Source organism: Eumetopias jubatus, unplaced genomic scaffold (assembly GCF_037043125.1).
Source record: "Eumetopias jubatus isolate StellerSeaLion01/CBP00866 unplaced genomic scaffold, mEumJub1_p1.0 scaffold_7, whole genome shotgun sequence".
Classification (NCBI taxonomy): domain Eukaryota; kingdom Metazoa; phylum Chordata; class Mammalia; order Carnivora; family Otariidae; genus Eumetopias; species Eumetopias jubatus.
This window is the reverse complement of record NW_028274813.1, coordinates 46,290,540-46,303,298: the sequence shown is the minus strand read 5'-3', so window position 1 is coordinate 46,303,298 and position 12,759 is coordinate 46,290,540. Positions and strand designations below refer to the sequence as shown.

Below are 12,759 nucleotides of genomic sequence, written 5' to 3'. Positions count from 1 at the left end.
AAAAAAAAAAACAATGATTGCTACCTTTTTACACTCTCAGATTCCTTAATATGGACAGACCTTCCTGTTCAGATATCCCCTTACAGTTTCAGTCAAGGAGTGTATCATGACCACCAGGGCTCCCTCCATGTGGTTCAGTTTGTAAGCAACGTAGTACTCCTGGGCAGACATGGGAGCCATCTAATGCATGCTCCATTTCTGCTTTTGCTTCCTGCACTGCGTGACAAAGCACTATCTGAGCTGCGTGAGGCCGGCTAGGAAACACTTTCAGGAGACAGAGAGCACCAGGACCATGATGAGGCAGGAGAAGATGAGGGCCATGGTGCCTGTGACCACCCTGTGGATCTGCATGGTGTTATCAGCATGCTTGCTGCTGGGGAGAGCCATAGTAGCCAGCTCCTACGTGCCATCGAGCTGCCCTCCCTGCCGTCAACAAGTATGGTGGCTGGACTGGCTGGGAGCCCAGGTCACTGTGGTTGTGACAGCCCAGAGCAGATGGCCGCTGTGGACTCGGCCCCATCCTTGAAGAGGTGGAAGGTGCACACAGCATCTAGAATGTCTTTGCCCTGCACGTACTCCCGACTGGCACATTGCAATTTGTCACCATAGCACCCCTGGAAGCTGTGGAGCCATGAGGCCAGGCCGCACACATTGTGTCCACAGTCCCATACGTTCCTGGCCAGGACGATGCTCATCAATGACTTCCAAGAGTAGAGGATCCAGGGCTCGATGTAGATGAGGCAGTTGGAGTCCAGCTGCAGAGACCGCAGGTGCAGCAGGGTCTCAAACACATGGGGCTCCATGTATTTGATCTTATTGCCCAACAGGCCCATGTTCTCCAGGTTCCAAACCCAGTCCAGTGAACTAGCCACAATGGCCACCTTGTCCCTCTTCCGGCAGAGGAAGTGTAGGGAGATGAGCCATGGGAGGTGGGCGAAGTTCACCTTGACCAAGTCGGTGTGTTCCAGGTGCAGCTCAGTGAGACTGAACAAGTCAGCAAAAGAGTTGCACGCCAGACTCCAGTTGATTGTATCTGATCTAAATATTCTTTATTATACACACATGAAACAACCTGAGGGATTATGTAAGCTGTCCAGATCAGAGTGGTAGTCACGGGTAGAGCTGAGATTCAAATCCAGGTCTTCCAACACTGAGGCCAGAACTTTCTAAACTATGTTTAGTACTGACCACTCATAAATGGGAAACCAGGTGGAAAGGGAGGCAACTAATGAATGGCAGGGGAGTCTCGGTGGCAACCTGGATTGTTTGCTGCTTATACATTTTGGCTAACCTGTCCAGAATTACCCTTGAAATATTTCAGTCCAGAGGGAGAGGACATCTAGTGAACTTAATTGGACTACCACGTAAATTCTAGGCTTGGAAATTACATCTGCCCATTTATCTTTATTGCTCTAGCAGTTCTAATCCATTTGCTTCAAAAATCATATCTGGGAGTACAAATCTCTCTAACCTCGTTTCTTGGTAAAACTGGCAAATATAAATTAACAAAAGCCAACGTTTGGGGGACACCTACCTCATGTCAGGCATAGTACAAAGCACTCCACGGTAGTGGCAATTTTATCAGTTTGGGGACTGCCCAGCTCTGAACTCTCTTTTGCTTTGGGGATTTCCAGTTTACCATGTCTTCACAGTGGGCAGAGCCCAAATCCCCCCATGAAAGCTAATAATATCATAAATTTGCTCTTCTAGGCTCCCTGCTGCAAGGCATGGCCATATGACCTAGAATCGCTTGCCTGACATTCTGGATCAGGAGCCAGTGATGTAAAGAATAAGGGACAGTACAGAATTATTTCAAGAAGCAGTAGAGCAATAGTCAGCTTTAAAAGCAGGAGTGACAACAGTGTCAATGACAGCCCCAGCACAGGTGAGGTAAGCTGTCGCATCTGACACTCAGCACTAATGCAGCCATCACTCCCAGACTAGTTGTGGGTCACGCTTTTGGCTCTAATTTAGAATCGTATTAACTCTGAGTCCAGTTCTCCAGCCCTTCTAGCGAGCCTGAGATTTCCTATATCCACTCCAAATCCTTTTCTGCTTAAGCCAGTCAGACCCAGATTTTGAGGCTTTTAACTAAAAACACTCAGAAATGCACTCAGTCTTGCTTAATTTTCATAGCAACCATCTGAGATCAGTACTATCATTAACTCCATTTTAGAGATAAGGTCATGGGGCTCTCTTAGAGAGATTACCTTGCCTAATGTCCCAAAGCTCATTAAGTAGTCATTATCCATGAGGTAATAATAACCAAAACTAATGACATTCATAATCTAATGACCTCCGTGATTGTTCCCAGTGGCTTCCTAGCTTTAACACATTTTTAATGTTAATTTCTAGAATATGGGGACATGCAGGGATCTCTAGGATCCATTCACAAGCCTGTGCTCCTTCACTCTAGTCACAAAGAGGAGAACTCCTGACAGAAATGGGTAAAAGGAAAAGCCTGTCTTGGCATTTTCTTGTTTAATGATGGGGTGAAACAGTCTGGAGCTGCTCTGACCTTGGAAGCTCTTCCCGCCCCAGAAAGGCCTTCCTTTTCTTTGGCATGCTTTTCCTGAGACCCTCCTATCACAACCATTATAATATGGCCCAGAACTGAACCGGTGCCAAAAAAAAAAAAAAAGCAAGGAAGGAAAGGAAGAAACTGAAGAGTCTACTTGACCCTACTCTTGGAGCAGCAGGCCGTTCACCCTTTTTTCAGAAAAAAAAGACTATTTTTACGTTAGGTTTCTGTCATTATTACTAAAAAAAAAAAAAACAGTAAAAAGGAAATGTTACCTTCTATCTTGCCATACCAAATCCTTATAAAAAAAAAATTTTTTTTAAAGAAAGAAAGAAAAAAAGGGGAGGGGAAGGAGGAAAAACAACACTGGGAGAGGAACAAATTACTTTTATCTTATTTAATTACATTGTGACTGGGCAGATCCATATATAAAATGAAATATCCCAAAATATTTATTAAGCATTTTCTAAATTAATACAGTTAAAATAACAAACAGAAGCCACCTCTGAAATATAAATGCAGAGTACAACTAATAACAAATTCACAAATACGGGTCTTATTCTTTTTGTCATATATTGTATATTCTCCTATTAGCTTACTCCTTATAAAACTGTATCACCAGAAACAATCTTGCAGGCTTATAACATGAAAGGATTTCTGCTTCTCCCATTTGTAACAACCAAAGAGTGAAGCTTCCAAATTCAGTCATCCAGCAATCCAGTATTTTATGAACACCTAATACATGTCATATATAGTGCTATGCACTGGTATAAGGACTTGGTATAAAAGGGCACCGTATGGGGAAATAATCACTTCTACCAGTTAACATAGAGCTGTGAGGAATTCAAATCCAAGAAAGCAATTTTTTATTATAATTTCCCAGTAAAAAGTATGTCACTATCAAACAGGAACCCACCTGACAATACTGTGCATTAACAAACCTGACACAGATAAAAGAATAAGCAATAGCCAAACCTATTAAGACAGGACCAGCATGGGTGTAGTTTAGGATCTTAGAGGAAGACATTTCTAAGAGTAGCTTTTGCCAGAGGTTCTATAATAACGTCACCTTAAGACTTAATAGCCTGGCTTGGCAATAATGTATTAAAGAACAAAATATTAGCAGAAATTATGATAGTTGAAAATAACTCCCATAATATTTGAAGTTCATATTACAATAAGTAGTATGTTAATTTAAAGGGAAAGAAACCACTTTGTGACAAAACACTGTCACAAGAATACCAAGTACCGCACCTTAATGAAGAGTTCATGAGCTTTCATTGTTTCTTATAGTCCTGGATAATCTTTCCTTTTTGCATCATTTGATGGTGTTTAGGAATCAACAATGATTATAAGAATGGTCTTTCTTTGCAACTGCTACCTCACTGCAAGTATCACAGCAACTATCACAGCATGAACTTGCATGAACTCACTTCTGTTAGCGCTGTGTGTGAAACAGAACATCTGAATTTGGATTCCTTTTTTTTTTTCTTAATTGCAAAAGAAGACTTCCTGCATTTACACAGAAAAAAGCAACTAACACTCGTAGAGTACTGGCTAAAACCCACAATTTATTTTCACAGGCATTACCTTATTTGATCTTCACAACAATCTCATGAGATTGCAATTGTAACATTTAAAAATGAGGAAAACCAGCAATCAGAAAAGATAAATTGCTCAGATCACACTATGGAAAACCAGGAATGGGGACTCAAATCCTCAGTAAATCCTGACTTCTTCATATATCATACAACTTTCCAATCCACATTTGAGATTTTAGTGCCTTAATCTCCTATCCTCTACCTGACCTGCCTCACACTGGTTAGATATACGATATTCTCAATCAACAAATAAAAATTAGTTGCTATTTTAACTTTCTTTTTCTAAATATCACCTTTTTTCATCCAGAAGCTGGGAGTAAAATTTTCCTTATATGGTTATCAAACCACTCAATTCCACCAGTTTTAACTATGTATATTTTAGAAAACAGGGCTAAGAACTTTTAGACTATAAATCCCAATTCTCAATTTAAATTTTATTTATTTTGCAAATTGGTAACAATTTCCATATGGTTCAAAACACAAGGTTCATCTGAATTGAAGAGCTGAGTCTGCCTATAACGCCTTCCCCCATCCCAGTTTCCCCATTCCCTTCCTGTAAACCAATATTATCAGTTTCCTGTGAACCTTGAATATGTATGCCATATACATATAAGCCATAAACACATATTTATATATGCCTCTGTTACAAGACAATCCTCCCTGGATTTCTCAGTGTTCCTACACAGTCCAAGTCTCCTACAGATGAAACCTAGCATGACATAACATTGGAGATTGTCTCCTCTGCACCTTCTAAGCTTGCCTCCTTTCTCTGAAGCCACAAGCTCCCATTCAAGGAGCAATAAAACCTTTCCTATCCTCCCTGGAGCCAAAGGTTAAATTTAGGAGCAGAGATCTTCTCCTGCCCCAGAGAGGATCTGTTTACTTTCAGAGAAAAAAAATAAGCTGAGCAACCACTCTACCTCTAGAAAGAAAGATAGATGTGTCAGCTCTTATAGAAGCTCAGAGATTCATGGACCCCTGAGTGGCTCAGTTGGTTAAATGTCTGCCTTCGGCTCAGGTCATGATTCCAGGATCCTGGGATCAAGCCCCACATCAGGGCTCCCTGCTCAGAGGAGAGCCTGCTTCTACTTCTCCCTCTGCTGCTCCCCCTGCTGCTCCCCCTGCTTATGCTCTCTCGAGCTCTCTCAAAAAAATAAATAAAATCTAATAAAAAAAAGAAGCTCAGAGAGTCATAATTTCTGAGTTCTCCTTCTCCAAACCTTGCTATAAGTCCAGGTGTAAGCATATGGCTCTCACCTTGTTGCTCTATGGAGAACTGGGTAAGGAGGACCTAGTACTACCATGCTACTGTCACTGCTCTGTGATCTGTCTTCTGATTCACAGCCCTAGTGTTTCTGCAATTATATATAAAAGTAGGGTAACATCGGAGACCCTTCAGAGATCTAGACTTAATACCTGCCATCTTACATACATGGTGCTGTGCTATACTCTAAAACACTTGGTTTATTTCACTTAATATATCCTGAAATATCAATGCAAGGAAAAAAAATTTCTTTGAGAGTGAGCAAACACCCATGCACACACATGTGTGCCTGCACACACATGTGCACAAGTAGGGGCGGGGGAGAGGGAGAGAGAGAATCTTAAGGAGGCTCCACACCCAGCACAGAGCCCAGCAGGGACTCGACCCTGAGATCATGACCTGGAGCCAAAATCAATAGTCAGAGGCTTAACTGACTGAGCCACCCAGGCACCCCAATGTAGGAAAATTTTAATAGACCAATATGTCAGTATATTTTTAATCAATGATATTTTAGGAGTATTTTAAATATCTTACCAAAAAACACTACTTAACTGGCCATAATGGTCCAAAAATAGATAAAGCTTACCCTAACTTTATATGTATTATTCTATTCTTAGATTTTTACTAACAATCTTTTTCTTAAACACAATTTTCCTATATTCAGAGAATAAAAGTTAGCTAAAACCTTGATCTTTTCTGTTGCCAGAGAAGCAAAGTTCAAATATAATTGCAGATCACTGATCTCAATGAAAACATTCTACATAAAGAACAAATTCAAATGCTTTGAAGAAAAAAATAACAGCATGGGTTTACACATTTTTAAAAAGCAAGCCAAATAAAGCAATATAAATATTCTCAAATGCAAGTTTTGAGTATATACACAAGTATTTTGAGAAATATAAAAACAATATAATCTACAAATATTTTTTCTTCTTGATTATAAGGCTAAGAAGTGGATTTGAGCCACAAATGACTGACAAATTAATTGAAATTAACATATTTGAATAAATGCCAGGAAGTTTTGGCTCATCAGTTTATTGCCTAATAAAATGCTTAACTTAAATTTAGAAGAATTATTTATATATAACTATATACCTCCTATATAATATACCTACATATATATAGATAGATATACACACACACACACACACACACACAAATATAGCTCATATATATATTTAGTATCAGATAATGGTGTCTTAGAAAAAAAGACAAAGCTCTTATGTATATATTAATACCAAATAACAGTGTCTTAGGAAAAAAACTTCAGGATATAAACAAAAATAAATAACTGTTTAGCTCTAGGAAATGGGATTATGAAGAATTTTAGGTGGCCTTTTCATGGCTTTCTATATTTTTCATGCATTCTACAATAAAGGTATTACTGTAATCTAACTAGTTTGTTTCTCCAGTCTTCTTTTAAATAATAAAAATTCAGTAAGGTCAAAGGACATAAACCTAATACATATAATTATAATTATACATTATACTTCTATCTTTCCCATACACATATATTATACATACATATACACACATAAAATATTAATATGTCTATGCTAGAAGACAATGAAAGAAAAGAACCCATTTACAATAGAAACTAAAGAGATAAAATACCTAGCAATATATTTAAGTGTCCAGTCATAAATGATGAAAGCATTAAAACTCTACTGGAGGTCACAAAAGAAAAGCTGAACAAATGAAAGACATCAGGTCTGGGATGGAAAGATTCATTATAAAGATGTCAATTGTCAGGGCACCTGGGTGGCTCAGTCGTTAAGCGTCTGCCTTCAGCTCAGGTCATGATCCCAGGGTCCTGGGATCGAGCCCTGCATCGGGCTCCCTGCTCCATGGGAAGCCTGCTTCTCCCTCTCCCAAGCCCCCTGCTTGTGTTCCTGCTCTCACTGTGTCTCTCTCTGTCAAATAAATAAATAAAATCTTAAAAAAAAAAAAGATGTCAATTGTCCCTAAAATAATTTATAAATTTAATGCCAGTAGGATTTAGTCAGGAAGGGGGAGAAAGTGGACAAGCTAATTTTAAATGTCATAAGTAAACAAAACAAACAAACAATTCTGAGAACAGAAATATGAAGGGGCTGGACCTTCATATTATAAAGCCTCAATAATTAAAGCAATGGTACTAGTATGTATGTATATATATATATATACACATGAGAGTTTAGTATAAAAGCTAATGTCTTGAATAGTAAAGAGATTAACTAATCTCGGTTGTACTGAGACAACTGTGTAGCTACCTGGCTTGTATAGAGCTAAATCCATCCCTATACTAGTTAAATTCCAAACATCAAAGATTTATGTTTAAAACTGAAACCACACAAATAGAGTCTCATCTTTGACAAAGGAGAAAAAGCAATTGAATGAAGAAAGAATAGCTAAAACAACTGGATATCCACATGCAAACAAATGAAGTTAGACACCGGCTTTACACTTTCACAGGAATAAGTAAATTGAATGATAGATCTAAATGTAAAGCATACAAACTTCTATAAAACTTATAGAAGATAACATAGAAGAAAATCTTGGTGACCTCGGATTTGGCAATGAATTTTTGGATACAACACTGAAAGTACAATCCATAAAGAAAAAATTGTTAAGCTGGACTTCATTATTATTATTAAAAACTCCTGCTTTGTCAAAGATACTGTTAAGAGAATGAAAAAAAGCCAAGCCTGGGAGAGAATATCTGCAACATGTCTAATAAAGAATTTGTATTCAAACTATACAAAAGAACTCTTAAATGGTGTTGGGAAAACTGGATAGCTACATGCAAAAGAATAAAACTGGACCACTATATTACACCATATACCAAAATAAAATGGATTAAAGACTTGAATGTAAGACCTGGAATCATAAAATTCCTGGAAGAAAACATAGGCAGTAAGCTCTTTCATATCTGTCTTAGCCATATTTTTTTGGACCAGGCAAAAAGCAAAACAAGCTAAAACAAACAAATGGGAGTATATCAAACTAAAAAGCTTTTACACAGCAAAGAAAATCATAAGGAAAAGACCACCTCTTGAATGGAAGAAGATACTAGCAAATCGTACACCCAATAAGGAGTTAATATCCAAAATATATAAAGGACTTATACAACCTAGTATCAAAAAACCCCCAAATAACCCAATTAAAAAAATGGGCAGAGGACTTGAACAGACATTTTTCCAAAGAAGACATACAGATGGCCAACAGGTGCATGAAAAGATGCTCAACATCACTAATCATCAGGGAAATGCAAATCAAAACCACAATATTACCTCACACCTGTCAGATTGGCTATTATCAAAAAGATTTTTTTTAAAAAACTGCTCTTGAGGATATAGAGAAAAAGGAACTCTCGTGCACTGTCGGTGGGAATGTAAACTGGTGCAGCCGCTGTGGAAAACAGTATGGAGGTTCCTCAAAAAATTACAAATAGAGCTACCATGTGATCCCGCAATCCCACTTGTGGGTATTTATCTGAAGGAAACAAAAACACCAATCTGTAAAAATATATGCACTCCTATATTCATTGCAGCATTATTTACAATAGCCAAAATATAGAAGCAATCTAAGTATCTATGGATGAATGGATTTTTAAAAAAATGTGATACACACACACATACACACACACGATGTAGTATTAGTCATAAAACAGAATGAAATCTTTTTTTTTAAGATTTTTTATTTATTTATTTTAACAGAGAGAGAGAGAGAGACAGTGAGAGAGGGAACACAAGCAGGGGGAGTGGGAGAGGGAGAAGCAGGCTTCCCACCAAGCAGGGAGCCCGATGGAGGGCTCGATCCCAGGACCCTGCGATCATGACCTGAGCTGAAGGCAGACACTTAACCAACTAAGCCAACCAGGCACCCAAAACAGAATGAAATCTTACCATTTGAGATAACATGTGGACCTAGAGTGTATTCTGCTAAGTGAAGGAAGTCAAAGAAAGAAAGACAAATACTATATGATTTCACTTACATGTGGAATCTGAAAAACAAAAGAACAAAACAGACTCAAGGTGGGAGGGGTTGAGGGCAAAATAGGTGAAGGGGATTAAAAGGTACAAACTCTCAGTTATAAAATAAAGTCATGGACTGCATGGAGCACTGGGCGTTATATGAAAACAGTGAATCGTGGATCACTACATCAAAAACTAATGACGTATTGTATGGTGACTAACATAATAAAATAAAATTTAAAAAAAATAAAGTCATGGAAAGAGAAATCCATTGGTTTGATGAGAATCTGCAAGACCATGACGTTCTTGATCTGTGCAGGGTATTAATGTGTAAGAGCTGCCTATTCCAGGATTTCTCTAGAGGCTGGCAAGAGTCCTGAACCAGTTGTCACTTCTACCTTGCTGGTCTGACAGGCTTGGGAACGTCCGAGCCTTAGCACCCACTTTCCTTTCAGACCCAATGTTTTCCTGCCAGAACACTGTGGACTGTTAATTGCTGTGGGAAAACAGTTTGCATTTACAACTATAAATTTATTCACCCTTTTAATTTATGTAAGGCTTTTGTACCCGATTCTCAATTCTTTAAGATATGACAGTAAATTTTGGTTTTCTACTGTCATGAGAAAACATTAGGCCCCAGCAAAGCATCATTGTGTGAGGAAAATAAAGTGCTGCAGCAAAGAAAATAAAAAATAAAAAAATAAAGTCATGGAGATGTAATGTACAACATGGTGACAGTAGTCAATGGTATTATAATAACTTTACATGGTGACAGGTGGCAATTGCTGGAATAATTTTGCAACGTATAAAAACATCAAATCACTATTATGTACACCAAACACTAATAGGCTATTGTGTGTCAATTATACTTCAGTAAAAAAAAATAATAAAATTAAAAAATAAAGATTCTTGGTTGTCAAAAACACAAAACTTCAACAATTACAAAACAACCTAATTAAAATATGAGCAAAAGATGGAGCACCTGAGTGACTCAGTCAGTTAAGCATCCAACTCTTGATTTTGCTCAGGTCATGATCTCAGGGTTGTGTGACTGAGCCCCGTGTAGGGCTCCACGCTCAGCAGGGAGTCTGCTTGAGATTCTCTCTCTCTCCCTCTCCCCCTGCCCCTCCACCCCTCTAAAATAAATATTTTTTTTTAATTTTTGATGTAATGTTCAATGATTCATTAGTTATGTATAACACCCAGTGCTCATCACCACACGTGCCCTCCTTAATACCCATCACCTGGTTACCCCATCCTCCCACTGTAACCCTCAGTTTGTTTCCCAGAGTCCAGAGTCTCTAATGGTTTGTCTCTCTCTCTGATTTCTTCCCATTCAGTTTTCCTTCCTTCCCCTATGGTCCTCTGCAATATAGAGCAGAGGACCATAAATAAATCTTTAAAAAAATAAAAATATATATAGGCAAAAGATCTGAATAGATATTCCACCAAAGAAAATACACAGATGGAAAATAAGGATATTAAAAGATGCACATCATATGTAATTAGGAAATTGCAAATTAAAACAATGAGATATCATAACTGGAATGGTTAAAATTAAAAAAAAAAATTGACAATACCAAATGCTGACAAGGATGTGGAGCAACAGGAACTCACTCACTCATTGTAGGTGTGCATGAAAAAGAGTAACAGCCACACTGCAAGACGGCTTGGCAGTTTCTTACAAAGCTGAACATAATCCTCCCATATGATCCAGAAATCACACCCCAAAGTATTTATCCAAATGAGTTAAAAACTACATCCATACAAAAAAACCTACACAGGAACATTTATAGAAGCTTTATTCATAACTGCCAAAACTTGGAATCAACCAAGATGTCTTCAATATGTGAAAGTATAAACAAACACTGGTATAACCATACAATGGGATACTATTCAGTGACCAAAAGAAATGAGCCATCCAGAAGAAATAAACAGACATTACCCCAAAGAAGACATCCACATGTCCAAGAGACACATGAAAAGATGCTCAACATCACTCATCATCAGGGAAATGCAAATTAAAACTACAGTGAGATATCTGTTGGCTATCTTACACCTGTTAGAATGGCTAAAATAAAAAACACAAGAAACAGGGGTGCCTGGGTGCCTCAATTAGTTGTGTCCAGACTTCTGATTTTGGCTCAGGCCAAGATCTCAGGGTCATGAGATCAAACCTGGTGTTGGGCTCCGCACTGGGCATGGAGTCTGCTTAAGATTCTCTCTCTCTGCCCCTCCCCCACTCTCTCTTTCTCTCTCTCTCAAAATAAATAAATAAATAAACAAAAGAAACAAGTGTTGGCGAGTATGTGGAGGAAAAGGAACCTCATGTACTGCTGGTAGGAATGCAAACTGGTACAACCACTCTGAAAAACAGTATGGAGGTTCCTTAAAAAGTTAAAAATAGAACTACCCTACGATCCAGCAACTGCTCTACTAGGTACTTACCCAAAGGATATAAAAACACTAGTTCAAAGGGATACATGCACCCCGATGTTTATTGCAGCATTAATTACAATAGCCAAATTATGGAAGCAACCTAAGTGTCCATCAATGGATACATGAATGGATAACGATGTGGTGTATATATATACAATGGAATATTATTCAGCCATGAAAAAGAATGAAATCTTGCCATTTGCAACAACTTGGATAGAGCTAGAGAGTATAATGCTAAGTGAAATAAGTCAGTCAGAGAAAGACAAATACCATATGATTTCACTCATATGTAGAATTTAAGAAACAAACGAACAAAAAAAGAGCAAAGGAAAAAAAAAAAAGAAAGAAACAAACCAAGAAACAGACTCTTAACTATAGAGAACAAACTGATGGTTACCAGAGAGGAGGTGGATGGGGGGTATGGGTGAAATAGGTGATGGGGATTAAGGAGCACACTTGTCATGATAAGTACTGGATGATGTATGGAATTGCTGAATCACTATTTTGTACACCTGAAACTAATATAGCACTGTATGTTAGGTATACTGGAATTAAATTTTTTTTAAAAATGAGCCATCAAACCATGAAAAGACATGGAGGAAACTTAAATAAATATTGCTAAGTGAAAGAAGTCAATCTGAAAACCTACATTTGTAGGATTCCAACTATATGACTCTCTGGAAAAGGCAAAACTACAGAGAGAGTAAAAAGATTAGTGGTTGTGGAGTGGAAGGGAGGGATAAATAGGTGAAGTATGGGAATGTTTTGGGCTAGTGAAACTATTCTGTTTGATACTGTAATGGTGAATACATGTCATTACACATTTGTCAAAACTCACAGAACTGTACAATAGAAACCCTGAATTCTACTGTAAACTATGTACTTTTGTTAATAATGTATTGATCTTGGTTCATCAATTGTAACAAACGTGCCACACTAATGCAAAATGTTAACAATAAGGGAAACTGAGTACAGAAA

At 38.0% G+C, this 12,759-nt stretch overlaps 1 protein-coding gene and 1 pseudogene across 1 annotated transcript in view; both read right to left on the bottom strand.

Moving 5' to 3' along the window:
- Nucleotides 1–12,759, bottom strand: part of TXNDC16 (thioredoxin domain containing 16) — a 115,614-nt gene that overhangs the window by 73,422 nt on the left and 29,433 nt on the right. The window lies entirely within an intron of this gene.
- Nucleotides 46–1,539, bottom strand: LOC148163881 (leucine-rich repeat transmembrane neuronal protein 1-like; annotated as a pseudogene).